Source organism: Chenopodium quinoa, unplaced genomic scaffold, assembly GCF_001683475.1.
Source record: "Chenopodium quinoa cultivar QQ74 unplaced genomic scaffold, ASM168347v1, whole genome shotgun sequence".
NCBI classification, from domain to species: domain Eukaryota; kingdom Viridiplantae; phylum Streptophyta; class Magnoliopsida; order Caryophyllales; family Amaranthaceae; genus Chenopodium; species Chenopodium quinoa.
Window position 1 is genome coordinate 2,432,114 of NW_018742484.1, and position 16,226 is coordinate 2,448,339.

The 16,226-nt window shown below is 38.8% G+C and overlaps 1 pseudogene; it reads right to left on the reverse strand.

The window, feature by feature from the left end:
- Positions 1-3,253: 3,253 nt before the first annotated feature.
- On the reverse strand, positions 3,254-12,298 carry LOC110719374 (annotated as a pseudogene).
- Between the last annotated feature and the right edge of the window lie 3,928 nt (positions 12,299-16,226).

A 16,226-nucleotide genomic window follows, 5' to 3' on the forward strand; every position in this document is an offset into this window, starting at 1 on the left:
GTGTGAGCCCGGTGAATCTATGCATCTTGTGCGGGATACGTTGGCAGATGTGTCTCCTCCTTTGTTGGAAGCTGATGATGAGCATGATTTGTCTGAACGAAATATTAAGCAGTGTAAGAGAAAGATTTGTGACGGACATTACACTGCTGCGGTTAGGGTTCTTTCGTCTTCTGGTCTTGCCCCTTACAATGATGCTTCTCTTGCTGATTTACAAGCTAAGCACCCTTCCTTTCCGGCTCCTATCTTACCGCATATCCCCATTGATCAGCCCCTCATTGCTACTTCTGCTGTTGTTTTGGATCAGATTAAGGGTTTTCCGCGTGGTACGTCATGCGGAGAGACGGCTTGCGTGCTCAGCACCTTCTTGATTGCTTGAGTGGTGCTGCGGTTGCTATTTCAGATTAGTTGGTGGGCTCTATTACGCAGGTGGTTAATCTCTTTCTCGCAGGAAAATGTCCTGCTGAGTTGGGGGAGTATATTGTTAGTGCTCCTCTCACGCCACTTGTTAAGCCCGGTGGAGGTATTCGTCCTATTGCTGTGGGTACTGTTTGGCGGCGTCTGGTTTCAAAGGTTGGGGCTGCTTTAGTTGGTCCGCATATGGGGAACTATTTAGGAGGTCTTCAGTTTGGTGTTAGGGTGCCGGCGGGTGGCGAGGCTATTCTTCATGCTGTTAATCGTTTGGTTGAGGCTCGAGGTGGTGATGTTGGCCTCTCTATGTTGCTGGTGGATTTCTGGAATGCCTTTAATTTGGTTGATCGTACGGCTTTACTGCGTGAGGTTCGTCTCCGTTGTCCAGCTCTTTCACGTTGGGTTGAATTCTGTTACTCTACTCCAGCCAGGCTCTATTATGGGGAGCATACCTTAAGGTCATGTCAAGGTGTGCAGTAGGGTGATCCACTTGGCTCTTTGCTTTTTGCTTTGGTGCTCCATCCGTTGGTTTGTCGAATTAGGGATTCTTTCGACTTATGTTTGCAGGCTTGGTATTTGGATGATGGCACTATTATTGGTGACACCTTGGTGGTAGGGAAGGTTGTGGAGTTAATTTTGGTGGAGGGACCTCGTCTCGGCCTTCATGTTAACGTTGAGAAAACGGAAGTTTTCTGGCCCACGGAGGACCCTCGTAGCCGTCTGGCCGGTGTCTTTCCTCCAGATATTGCTCGTCCTGCTCATGGTATTAAGTTGCTTGGGGGTCCTGTCAGTGCGGATGCCTCTTTCTGTGGTGAGCTTGTTTCGCAGAGAGTGTAGAAGACCATTGTGCTCATGAATGCTGTTGATAAGCTTGAGGATCCCCAATGTGAGCTGTTACTTCTTCGTGCATGTACTGGAGTTTCAAAACTCTACTTTTCTATGCGTACTTGTCCTCCTCGTCTTTTTGAAGCGACCCAAATTTCTTTTGATGTGGCCCTTCGAGGTTCTGTGGAGCGCATTGTAACTGCTTCGGGGCCAGGTTTTGGTGATTGGCAATGGCGACTTGCCACTTTACCTTTTTCTTATGGAGGATTGGGTGTCTATTCAGCGGGTGATGTTTGACACTATGCTTTCCTTGCGTCGCGTTTGCAGTCTTCTGGTCTTCAGGCTTCGCTTCTTCGCAATTCTGGTATTGTTGGTCTAGGTCTGGGCCTTCGACGACGCTCTTAGTCTTTTTAATAGGACTGTAGAGAATGACCTTTTGCGTAACCCTAGTGAGATCGCTGCCCCCAAACTCATGAAGAAATTGGAAGATATATATTTCACGAAGGTCACTGCATCTGCAGAATCCACTTTCTCCGTATCTCCGCGTCAGGTTGCCTTATGGAAGTCCCAGCAGGGGGATCACACTTCTGCCTGGTTGCGAGCGGTCCCGATATCAGGTCTGGGTCAGACTATGAATGGTAAGACTTACCGTTGTGTTCTTTGCTACCGGTTGGGTGTTCCCTTGTTCTCCGTATCGGCACCTTGTTCTGCTTGCTCAAGGGTTTTTAATGCGGATATTTATGGGGATCATGCAGTGTCTTTTGTTGGGATGGTGGGTATTAAACATCGGCACAACGTTGTTCGTGATACCCTTGTTAATATTTGTTTTCGCTCTGGGATTTCTGCAAGGAAGGAAGTCAACGTTGGGTTGACTGGAGGGAACGACGGGGCTCTTCGGCCAGCAGATGTGTTGCTTTACTCCTGGGATAGAGGCCTAGATATATGTGTTGACTTGACGGGGTCTTCTCCATTGACTCAATCTGGGTTGTCTGACTTCGTTCCTGGTCGTGTTGTGTCGGTTGCGGCTCAGCGAAAGCGAGACAAGTATGGGGCGCGTTGCAGGGCTATTGGCTATGGTTTTCTTCCTTTCTCCTTTTCTTCATTGGGGGAATTAGAGAAGGATGTTGTTGCATTGCTGAAGCGGGTTCAGACGTTCGCTAGGACTCAGGATATTGGTGCTCGTGCGGCTACTCACATCTTTAACAGGATTGGGTTCGCTATAGCTAGAGGGGTGGGGGCCCAGATTGTATCTCGACTCCCCACTAATTTCTTGTAAATCGTTTGACTTTGTAGGTTTTTGTTATTTTATAATATATTATTCTAATTACCTATTTTTTTAGGTAAATTCTAACTACCTTATATAATAGTATATATACAAATTTACCTAGTATATTATTGAAGATATGTACAAATATTCTAGTTAATTATATATAGATTGAATATGATTACCAAAATGAGAAGACAATGATATAGGTTATAAAATTTTTAAAATATTTTGTTTACTATATTTTCCTTAAGTATTTCACCAAAAAAATATATAAAAAAAAATTCCTTAATTACATAGGAGACATTGCATTTATAAAAATAATAATAAAATTGCAGTATCCAAGTGACCTAAATATATATGTATAAATGTATAATGTTAGTCAATGATTTTCTAATTTGGTAAATATATGGTAAATACTCTTTTTTTGAAGGAATATATGGAAAATCTTGTATATAATCAATCAATGAATATTTAAAAAAAATATTTTATTTTATTTATTTATTTATTTTTTTAAGTTGGAGGGAAAAAACAGCACCAGAAATTGACACGTGTTATTCCAGGTGTCAGTTTTAGTATTATGCTATTGATTAGCAACACTATGAGTGATAGATGTGTTGCTTTTTGATTCCGTGTTAGGGAGTAATAGCGATGAACATTTGAAAAAGTGAGATAATATCACTAGGAAGTAGGAATACAGGCTGAGTATGGAGGATCCATGAGAGGCTAGGCATAGTTGAAGCATTTTCATATGTTCCTTCAATAATTCTCGCAAATTGAAATATTTAGTATTTAATATTTATAATATTGTGAATTGAGGTGACCTATTTGAACTTAATAAACCCATAACCTTGTTTGAAAATGGAAATCACAAGCCAATAATCTATGGCGAAAAGCCTTTTCGGCCTATAATTTGGTGAACTTCATCTCCCAAATTCTTGATTTCATCAGCTTTCTTACAAATCACTCAGTCAACAATCATAGAACAATAATCCTATGGCAAACTTTAGACGTCAGAGTTTGCCATCACTTGTACCCAGGTGTATATATTAATCCTAAACGAACAACTCACTAGCTAAAGAGTTATGGCTATGTCCTAAACTTTTAATTAGACTACTACAATAAAGAAGATAAGCCACACCCTGACCCTTGTCAGGTAATAGGATGCAAAATACCCTCATCTTAGCACATGAGTTCCACTGGTGGTCTCAGCAACGAGGTTCCTTCTCCTTCCCTGATGGGATCTCACCCTCGGCCTTTCGTTTTTTGGTCTCAACAACTAACTTCTTCACATATGCAATATATCCATCAACGTTGAATTTTCTTTTGCAGCCAGCATAGTTCATATAACGGATTTTACCAAATACTGGGCGTTCTCGCCACCCCTATAAAAACCATCAAACTACATTAGTTTCAGTGTGAAAGCAGGCAGCAATTAATACTAAAAAAGATTAAAAAACGCATTACAGAAGTAAAAAAAAAAAAAAAAACCATATGTAGGAATGAAGGTATGAAACAAAACCTGGTCATGCACTCCACAAATAGACCACATACAGCCGACATATCCACTCGGGTCTCTACCATCCAACTCATACTGCACACCCAACAAATGACTGAGAAACAAGTTTCAATGAAAATCTCTCATTTGACAGTAAATCGCAAAGAGTTACCATGTCATTCAGGTAGATAGCTATTGCAAGGGCTTCTTCAGGTCCACTTGTCCACTCAAGAATTTTCTTTGCCCAATACATGCTGCATATCAATTCAGTCACACCGAATCATTTTACTAAGTGAAAGCACACTTCATAGAGGAAGAAAAAGAGACATACAAGAATTTTCGGTCTTCAATGAGATGAGCAATCAGAATCAAATCAGAACACAACTTATGAGCATTCAGAACACAACTAATGTTGGTCACTGATGGTGGAAGGTAAAACAAACAGCTGAACTTTAACTGGAATTTAGTTCCCAGATATACAATGGACTAATGGAGGCCATACCAACCAAGCTCTATGCTTTCTGTGTACATCAACCTCAATTTGACTATAATCCCCCCCCCCCCCCAAAAAAGAAAAACACACACACACACACACACACACACGCACGCACATATAAACACACAAATGCCAGGTGAAACCTGCATCGGGAAAGGCTTGTAATATACTATCTTCTAATAAAGCTAAACTAGAGCACCAAATAACTGTACAATTTCTAAATGAAGAACTAAAAAGTCATTACTTGTCAGCCACACTCAGGTGCAACAAAAAGTCATAAGCCACTAACAGAAAGTAATACTGTTTCATCATATTTATCCAGCATAGGCAGCTACAAAGTAATTAATAGAAAATCTATGACGCATGCTTGAAATTCGAACATATAGACTGGCAATAAATCCATTTCTAACTCAAGCAATGAAGATGACTTTACAAAGTGTAAAAGTAGCAAGGTGTGTATGAACTATGAAGTATAGATTGAACAGATAGTAGGAGTTCGACTAGTTCAGAGTTACTTGCCGCATAAATCCATGCATCTTGCCAAAATGAACCATCTCCAACTGAGAAGCATTCCATAGCTGAAAATATAGCAATTAATGTCACATGTCAAAAAATCAAAATGAGGAAGCAAATGAAGTTTGCATCTTCTCTAATATACGGAGTAGAAGTATATGACAGACAAGAAAGACAAAACTCTTGCATACTTATTTTAGACAAATAAATGTTAGCTTACCAGATCAGCAGTTTGTGCCTTCTCCAATTGCTCTCTCCTGCAGTACTATCAATCAGTTTAAAACTGGCCAAGTAACAAAGTATATCGGCAAGCATTAACCAAAAGCAGGTTTTCATTACTTACGTGTACAAGTGTTCCCTTTTATCAGAAGCATGATCCATCAATGTCTTACGTGCCCACTCCCATGCCCCCATGAGTGAGTCATAGTTAGGTTGATAATAGCAGAAGTTATCAGCAAGTTCTCTCCGCACAATTAATTCTTCCAAAAATGCATCAACTGCCTTCAAAATCAGAAACAATTAGCAAACATATAATAGTAAACTTCATAAATTCCAAAAAAAAGAAAAACGAAACATTCTGATAAAAATCTAGACAACAGATGCCCTTTGAATCTCCCCTATTCCCTACTAGAACGAAGCTACTCATAAAATGTTATTACTAAACTCAAGATTCAAGGGACAAACCTCAGGAGCAACTTTCCGGACATTACGTGCCTCAAAAGCACAGCGTTGAGCTGATATTTGGCCGAAATGCAAGTATGGAGAGAGACCAGATAGGGCTTTTGGTTTTAACGGGATATTCCGTTCAGTTGCATAGTTCTTCAATCTCTTTGTTAAGAACCCATTCTGGCTTCCCTTCAAGACTTCAAGTGCAGCAGGTTCACCAGGTTCACACCAATCAACTTCTGGCACTCCTGCTCCCTTCCTAACCAGAACAATCAAAGTTTTAATTCTAAATCATACAGAATACAAGCTTGTGACGAATATTATCAGCCAGAGGAACAACCATACCATACAATCTCACTGGTTAAGATTTAGTTACAAATTTCATAGCCATCCCTAGTATACAATTTGACACATAAACACGCTATGTTCATATTTAAGACACTCCCCCCACCTCCCCCAATCCCCAAAGACCCCAAATAGATATAAAATTTCAAAGTGCTATAAAAACACAATCAATGTATGAAATCAGTTACAAAACTGCAAACTTATAATGGACAGATTCTTACTTGAGATGATCTTCAATGAGCTGATCCCATTGTATGACAGGAGGTGAAGAATACCACTTCCTACTTGGAGGTTGAAGAATGGGATAATCAATCAAATAAGTAGGCAACAACTTATTGATTTTAGTCCTAATAGTCCTGGCACCATACTCCAACTTGCTTGATGCTTCCCAAATCGGCACCACGTTGTGAGCATCAACTTCATGTATAGATACCGAATCATCCAGTCTCTTACAAAGTTCTTCTTTGAATCCTCGAATTTCCCTTAAGGGTGTGAAGTCAGTAACTAACAGAGAAGCCCCACATTCTAACAAAAAACTTAGGAATAGTCTCTACAACTTCTCCCTGTATGTGAAGGAAACATATCAATCAATTTTTGGGAAACATGATCAACCTAATGAAATTATTATTAAGGAATGATTCTATACATTCCACTGATCATGCCCACAATCATGGAATTATCAATCAATTATATTGCTGATTATTCTCTCCTTGATTTGAGCTATTGTAATTTATTTTTTCCTAGTATAGCTTATCTTATGTGTATATATATAGCTTGGTGTAATACTCTCAACGTAATACAAAAAAATATTCTTTTCCTATACTCTTCTTCTATATGGTATCAGATTAAAACGATCCCACAAATATATTCTTCTTCTTCTTCTTCTTCGTGCTCTCTTCCATGGCTACTTCAAATACATCCCATCAAATCCACAACAACTCAGACCCCTCCAAACCGTTTCTCTTTCTAAACATACCGAACGCCATAAAACTTAATGCTACCAACTATCTCTCCTGGAAAATGCAGATTGAGGCTATTCTAGTTGGCCACGATTTATTTCGGTTTGTTGATGGCTCTCTCCCTCCTCCCCCTGCCACTATCATTGACAATGACAAAACCATTCCCAATCCCGATTTTTCCTATTGGACCAGACAAGACAAACTCATCTGTGGAGCGCTTGTTGGCACCCTCTCTGCCAATCTTGTTCCCCTGGTTTCTCAAGCACAATCATCGAAGCAATTCTGGGATATTCTGAGCAAAACCTATGCTACTCCCAGCCGTGGTCATATAAAGCAACTCAAAGATCAACTACGTCGTATTACCAAAGGAGACAAAACCATAACAGAGTTTGTTCAAGCAATCAAAGCCTGCGCTGACCAACTTGCAGCCTTAGGGAAACCTGAAGATCATGAGGAACTCATTGATCGTGTTCTTGTTGGCCTTGATGACTCCTACAATTCTGTTATTGAGTCCATCAATGCTAGGGATACTCCAATTTCTTTCGAGGAATTGCATGAAAAACTTATAAACAAAGAACTCACATTGCTCCAAAATCAATCTCAAACAACTCTCCCTGCTACTGCTTTCCATATTTCCAGTCGCCCACAACATCGCACTCCCTCTCGCTCATCCACAGCAGGCATCCTTCCCACGCCTACTACCTATCCCAGGCAGTCTCGCCCTTTCCTTGGACGTTGTCAATGGTGTCGCACTCAAGGTCATGTAGTTAGCCAATGCTCTGTCTTTAAACAACAATATCCGAATGCCAACCCCCCTCCTATTTCCCTAATAACCACTCCCAAACCAAGCCTCAAGCCAATACTATTAATCTCTCTAAAACAGCCTCCTCTCCCTCTCCTTGGCTGCTGGACAGTGGTGCTTCCCACCATGTCACCAACGATCTTAACAATCTCTCTCTGCATTCCCCTTATGATGGCACTGAAGAACTCATAGTGGGTGATGGTAAGGCTCTCACTATTACTCATTTTGGCACTATCTCCTTCTCAAATTCTATTACTCTTCATAATGTTCTTGTAGTGCCTGCTATGACCAAAAATATAATTTTTGTTTCACAGCTTTGCAATGACAATAACATCTCTATAATATTCTCACCAAATTCTTTCTTTGTCAAGGATCTCAAAACGGGGGCGTGCCTATTCCAGGGCCACTCTAAATATGGCATCTATGAAGTGTCCTCTCAATCTCCTATAGTCCTCACAAGCACAGCAACTACCTCTCTTCATTGGCATCATAGATTTGGGCATCCTTCCCAAAATGTATTTCGTCATCTTATTTCTAAAAATAATCTTAATATCTCTAGTATAACAACTCTTGATTGTAATGCTTGTGCTTGTAATAAAAGTCATAAATTACCTTTTCATACCTCCTCTATCTCTTCTTCATCACCTCTTGAATATATTTATACAGACTTGTGGACATCACCAATATATTCCCATGATGGGTTTAAATACTATATTATTTTTGTTGATCATTATACCAAATATATATGGTTATACCCTCTCAAACAAAAATCAGACACTACAAAGGTCTTCGTTAGATACAAAGCATTGGTTGAGAAATATTTTCAATTACCTCTTAAAACCCTCTATTCCGACAACGGTGGTGAATATGAATCTCTATCAAAATATCTTTCTATTGATGGAATATCTCATCTCACATCTCCACCACATACTCCTCAACATAATGGCTACTCCGAGAGACGGCATAGACACATTGTCGAAACATTTCTCACTCTACTCACACATGCGCATATGCCCCTAAAATATTGGACAAATGCGTGTGCAACTGCCACTTATCTTATAAACCGACTTCCTACACCTACTCTCAATAATGACTCACCTTACTTCAAACTTTTCGGCAAACAACCAAACTATGCCAAACTACGAAGCTTTGGTTGTCTCTGTTACCCATGGCTCATACCATATACCTCTCACAAACTTGACCAAAAATCTAAACCATGTGTCTTCATAGGTTACTCTCCTACCCAAAGTGCTTACTATTGTCTTGAGCCAACAACTCACAAGATATACACCTCTCGGCATGTTCATTTCCTTGAACACATATTCCCTTTTACAAAATTAAACACTACACCACCCACCTCTTCTATTACTACTATACTGGATGAATGGGCACCACTATCAATAACTATATTGCATAAACCTACTCCACCCACACAAATCATAAACTCCCCCCCAACATCACCAACATCACCACATTCACCCTCCACACCCTCCACACCTTCCTCATCCGCTGCTTCACCTCCTCCACCCAATGCCACCACCTCCAATGCACCAACATCTCCAGAAATAGCAGTCCACTCATCACCAATATCCTCCATTCAACCCATAGCTCCTCCAACGCATCCTATGTCTACACGGCTACAACATGGCATACGCAAGCCCATTACCAAACTAAACCTTAATGCTGAACTAGCTACTGTTGACATCCCTAAAAACATAACTCAAGCACTTAAAAGCCCTGTGTGGCGTAAGGCAATGGATGCCGAAATCCAAGCCTTGCGAGCAAACAATACTTGGAACCTTGTACCCTCCTCTCCCTCTCAAAACATTGTGAGCTGTAAATGGGTGTTCCGCATAAAGAAAGACAAAGATGGGAACATATGCCAATATAAAGCCAGATACGTAGCTCGTGGTTTCAATCAAAGGGCAGGTATTGACTATGCCGAGACATTCAGTCCGGTTGTAAAACCGGCAACAGTCCGAATCATTCTATCTCTTGCAGTTAGCCATGGATGGAATCTCAGGCAATTGGACATAAATAACGCATTCCTTCAAGGCAGCCTTGAGGATGATGTCTACACTATACAACCGCCTGGCTACTGTGATCCATCCTTCCCCAATCACGTGTGCAAACTAAACAAAGCCCTTTACGGCCTTAAACAAGCACCAAGGGCTTGGTACACCGAACTGCGACAATTTCTTATTCAATATGGTTTCACCAACACCATTTCAGATTCTTCTCTCTTTATTCTTCACAAACATGGCAATCTCATCTACTTACTTGTCTATGTAGATGACATTATTGTCACAAGCAACTCTCCATCTTTTCTTGAAAAATTCGTCAACAATCTTGCCACAAGATTTTTCTCTAAAAGACCTTGGTACTCTTTCTTACTTTCTCGGTGTTGAAGTAATGCCTCACCCTCATGGTATTTTTCTCACTCAAAAGAAGTATATACATGAAATCCTATCAAAAGCAAACATGGAAGATGCAAACTCATCACCCACCCCCATGGTCACTAACCCATCTCTCACTATGCATGGAGAGCAACTTCCAGACCCTACTCAATATCGCCAATTGATTGGCAGCCTTCAATATCTTGGCCTTACAAGGCCAGACATAGCTTTTTCTGTCAACAAGCTGGCTCAATATATGCAACGTCCTACAACCACTCATATGCAAGCTCTACATCGCTTACTTCGCTATCTCAATGGTACAGCTCATATGGGTTTGGTAATACACAAACAATCACCTATGTCACTACATTCTTACTCGGATGCCGACTGGGCTAGGGACAAGGATGACTACATATCTACAACAGCCTACATTGTTTATCTTGGTAAAAATGCAATATCATGGTCTTCAAGAAAGCAACGCACTCGTGCTCGCTCATCTACCGAAGCAGAATACCGTGCTGTAGCCGGTGCCACAGCAGAAGTTCTTTGGGTACAAAATCTATTCAAAGAACTACGTCTTCATCTTCCTATTCCTCCAGTCATCTATTGTGACAATGCAGGGGCAACGTATGTAAGTGCAAACCCAGTTTTCCACTCCAAAATGAAACACTTGGCTCTGGATTATCACTTTGTTAGAGAAAATGTACAAGCTGGAAATCTTCGGGTGTCATACATCTCCACAAGTGATCAGTTAGCAGATGCTCTAACCAAGCCACTTTCAAGCCAAACATTCAGTAATCTAATTTCCAAAATTGGTCTCTCATCTTCGCCGACCATTTTGAGGGGGCGTATTAAGGAATGATTCTATACATTCCACTGATCATGCCCACAATCATGGAATTATCAATCAATTATATTGCTGATTATCCTCTCCTTGATTTGAGCTATTGTAATTTATTTTTTCCTAGTATAGCTTATCTTATGTGTATATATATAGCTTGGTGTAATACTCTCAACGTAATACAAAAAATATTCTTTTCCTATACTCTTCTTCTATAATTATAAAAAATTATACATACTTATGTAGGAAGTTCAACAAAGCTACTATAGTCACTTCGTCAGGTGCATAATGCTCATTGTGCACTCATGTCTATGATCTAATTTACGGAAACCTAACCCATTAATACAATTCTACCTATATGCAAACAAGCTATTAGTTGTACACTTCTACCCAGTGTTACTTAAAATTGTTGTATGAGATTAGATAAGGTAATGCAATATGCTACCTTATTCAATTAAACTAGCCCAAAAGTGTTACACTAGCATGTACCAATTCTATTTATCAATCACAATTCACAGGGATTAGCAAATTAGGTAACATTGCTTCTATGTATAAAATATACCATAAAAAAAGCCAAATTTTTCAATTACATTCCTTAACCACTAAAAATAACAATGTACCCTCTCTTATCTTTTATTCAAGAATTCTTATATCAGACCATAGACCACGTATTAGTTATAAAAAAAACATTAAAACTAACCGAAATACGAACAACCCAAAAACAAAAAAACAATCTAAGAGAGAAAAAGAAAAAAAGGGGTTACCTGAAAAAGGAAGAAAGGGATAGAAAGGGAATTAAGCAAAGAAGATTGCAAAAGCTTCAACCCTCTTAACATAAACCCTAATTGTCTAGCATTTGCACCCTTAAACCCATCAAATAGATTAAATGCAACTGCAATTGGAGCATTTCTCTTGTTTGCTTCATCAATGGCGTGGATTAATGCCCAGTTATCTCTGACCCTTTGATCCCTGAACATCCAATATACAACTGCCCCATTCCGGTTTGAACCCGGTACGATGACCCGGATTCTTCCGGGTTGGACGGTTGTTGTTGGGCCCGACATTGAGGTCATTGGGTTGATTTTTGGCCGGAGAATTGTGGGGTCAGGGGAAGGGGAAGAGAGAGAAAGAGGGTTGTGTGTGATTTTGGTGACGGTTGAGAGAAGGGAAGACGAAATGGAGGGAAATTTTTGGGGGGATTTTTGTGGATTTGGAGTTGTGTACGTGGACGTTGTTGCTCTTTACACGATAGAATGACCGCGGGCTTATTTAGTTCACCTTTACTTATCTGAACTAGTTCTGGTTTGATCAAATTATTTGATTTGATAAAACTTTAATTTTATGTACGGAGTATACGATAATCAATATATCAATATCATATCATATTATATCACTAATAAATAAAGTCGGTCTCGCAACCAAGTCACGAGACAGCGACATTTGGCATTCCAGTTTTCGCCAACTATCGCGCCACGTAGGCGATAAATAGGTATTATTATGACATGTATGATGCTAAGTAAACGATTTTTGGATAGATTTTTTAAGATAAAATTCTTATTTAGAGTTTTATTATCGATAGAATTCTAATATTTCATATATACAAAATTAATCATAACTTTTAATAAATATCCTATAACCCAATTCAATTTCCATCATCAAATTCGTTTTAAAAAGTTCTTTAAAATAAGATCCATTTATAATATATTTAATCACAAACTTTTATATGTAGCTGATTAACCCGTGTCACCAACTATTATAAGAGTTACTTCGTGAGTGTTATATGGGTTACTTGGTCAATGTTACAGTGGTTACTCAATTAGTGTTATACTGTTATAGATAGGGGTTACTTAGTCAGTGTTAAAAGTTACTTAGTTAGTATTACAAAGGTTACTCGGTCAGTTTTATAGGGGTTACTTTGTCCGGCCAGATGGTGTGGTTAGCCGCATACAAAATGCATTGTCATTTAATTTATTTAAAAAAATATTAGAGAATCAGTAAATATAAGTTTTAATAGGTAAAAATAATTTTAGTTCGGTAAAAATACTTTCAGTTTAGTGAATAATTTAAGTTCAATAAAAATAATTTTATTGAACTAAGCTACAAAAAGTACACTATTATATAAATATAAGTCATATTATATCGTATGACTAAATATCCTACATTATCAAAACGAATTATTTGACCGTATTTAACATTCAAGTAAAAATTTTATCTTAAAATTTTATCAACCATCTGGGCATTGCCCAGGCACAAAATCAGTCACTAATAATAAATAAAGTCGGTCTCGCAGCCAAGCCACGAGACAGCGACACTTGGCGTTCCGGGTTTTTTGCCAAGTGTCGCGCCACGTAGGCTATAAATAGGTACTATTGTGACACGTATGATACTAAGTAAGCAATTTTTGAATAGATTTTTTAACATAAAATTGTTGTATAGAGTTTTATTATCGATAGAATTCTAATATTTCATACATACAAAATTAATCATAACTTTTAATAAATATCCTATAACTCAATTCTATTTCCATCATCAAATTTGTTTTAAAAAGTTCTTTAAAATAAGATCCATTTATAATATATTTAATCAAAAACTTTTATATGTAGCTGGTCAAATCGTGTCACCAACTAACATAAAAGTTACTTCGTTAGTGCTATAGGGGATACTTGGTCAGTGTTATAGTGGTTACTCAATCAGTGTTCAATGGTTGCTTAGTCAGTGTTAGAGGTTACTCAGTTAGTATAACAGGAATTACTCGGTCAGTTTTATAGGGGTTACTTTGTCCGGCCAGATGGTGTGGCTAGCTGCATACAAAATGCATTGTTATTTAATTTATTTTTAAAAAATATAGAGAATCAGTAAAAATAAGTTTTAATTAGTAAAAATAATTTTAGTTTGATAAAAATACTTACTTTCAGTTCACTGAAAATAATTTAAGCTCAATAAAAATAATTTTAAATCAATAATAACATAGATATCTATTTACAAACAAAACTATAAAAAGTATACTATTATATAAATATAAGCCATAGTATATCGTATATCTAAAAAACCTACGTTATCAGAACGGATTATATGACCGCATTTAACATTCAAGTAAAAATGTTATCTTAAAATTTTATCAACCATCTGGGCATCGCCCGGGCACAAAACTAGTCACTAATAAATAAAGCCGGTCTTGCAGCCAGGCCACGAGACAGCGACTCTTGGCATTCCAATTTTTCACCAAGTGTCGCGCCATGTAGGTGACAAATAGGTATTAGTAAAAATAATTTTAGTTTGGTAAAAGTGGTTTTAGTTGAGTAAAAATAATTTAAGTTCATAAAAATAATTCAAGTTAATAAAAACATGAGTAGAATCTATTTACAAACAAAACTACAAAAAATATACTATTATATAAATATAAGTGATATCATATCATATGCCTGAATATTTTTCATTTTCAAAAGGGATTATAGGACCGTATTTAATATTCAAGCCAAAAAGTTTATCCTAAAACTTTATCAACAATTCGGATATCGCTTGAGCACAAAACTAGTAACTATCATATAGCTAAACTTTTAGCCAGGGCACGAGACAACAACATTTGACATTCTAACTTTTCGTCAAGTGTCGCGCCACGTAGCGACACATTTATTTATTGTTGAGTTTTGTGGTATCCGACACCGTGCGGAAACAAAACCCGATAACCGAATCGCATGCATAATAATTACAACATAAACAAAAGCATGCAAATAAACAAAACACAAGAGAAGAGACAGAAAAGAGAGAAAGAATACTCACCCTAGAAGCGTGCTTCGCTCAACCGATGAGCTCGGACTTGAAAGCTTCAAGTTCCGCAAGTGTGAAAACCTCCGACGGCTCACACCCTCACTACTGAACCGTAACCGGCCCCTACCCCGTAGCTTAGACGGGGCTAGACCAAAAATAACTTCGAGTTTACGAACAAAGGTTTTCTCGCTTTGGAGATCCCTTAGAGTTCGCCAACTCAAGTGAATTTCCCAATACCCAATGATTGGTATTTATAGGAAAATGTTCCCATGAATTCCCATCATCTTTCAATGTGGAATAGTTGGTAAAAAGGCAAAAGTAAGATTTAACTTAATTCTAAATTAAATTAAAAAGCCATGAACAATAATCAAATGACAAGTGTCATCACACAAGAAAGGGAGTAGGTGGGAGGACCACCTTGGCCTTGGAAAACAAGGCAAGGAGCTACCCCACACCAACCCGGTTATCAAGGGCCGGGCAGCAAGGCCTGCCACGCTGTCAGCTTTGCACCATAAGGGCCGCTTGCCGCAAGCCCACAGCAGCTGCCGTAGGCCCGCGCGCACAAGCAGGCCCAACAGTAGCACCCGGGCCATAGCAGCAGCACCCGCAAGCGCCAGCCTTACTGTTGGCCTTTCTAGACAAGCCCAGCTAGGACTACCTTGGTGCGCAGGCTACTAGGCCGCCTCAGCCAGCCTGCAAGCAACAACCAGCCTAGTTAGGCCTTGCGATGGTTGCGGTGGCTTGGTGGTTTGGTGCTTGCGGCCGCTAGTGATTTGCCTTCGATCCGAGGCATGGCTAGGGCTTGTGCTATGCTTGTAATTTTAGCACGATACGTCACTTGATTATTTTGTCGTCTTTGTCGATTCCTAAAATCAACTCGACGCTCGGTTTCGACGCTCTAAGCTCGGAATCCGACGTCTTAGTTCGTAAAATCTCTATCGACACATTTAATCTCTCGGATTAATTCGTCGCTTCGGTTCGGTTACATGATTGGGTGTGACCCGAAGGGTTCAGTCAAGAGCAAGCTGTAATATTAATTTTACATTAATATTACTAATCGGAAGCGGCCTCCAGCTAGGCATTTCGATTACTTAACCTCACTGAATAATTAGTTTTCCTAATTAATTCCGAACCCTCTATCGGAATAATACACTTGTTTGAAGGACACCATTCCTTTCAATTATTAATATGACACGTAGGATTTATTTGAATATGTTTTTTTGTAGAATAGGATAAAAGTTGGATAGATTCAGTAGGATAAAAAATTTATTTTAGTGTTTTATTTTCAATAAAATTTGGATGATTTAGTAGGATAAAAAAGTTATTTTAGAGTTTTATTTAGAAAAACTATCGATTTAAGTTTGGTTAGATTCGTAATAATGTACTTCCTCCGTTCTTTTAATATTGCAACACTTTTTTTTTTCAAAGAAGTTTCACAGATATTA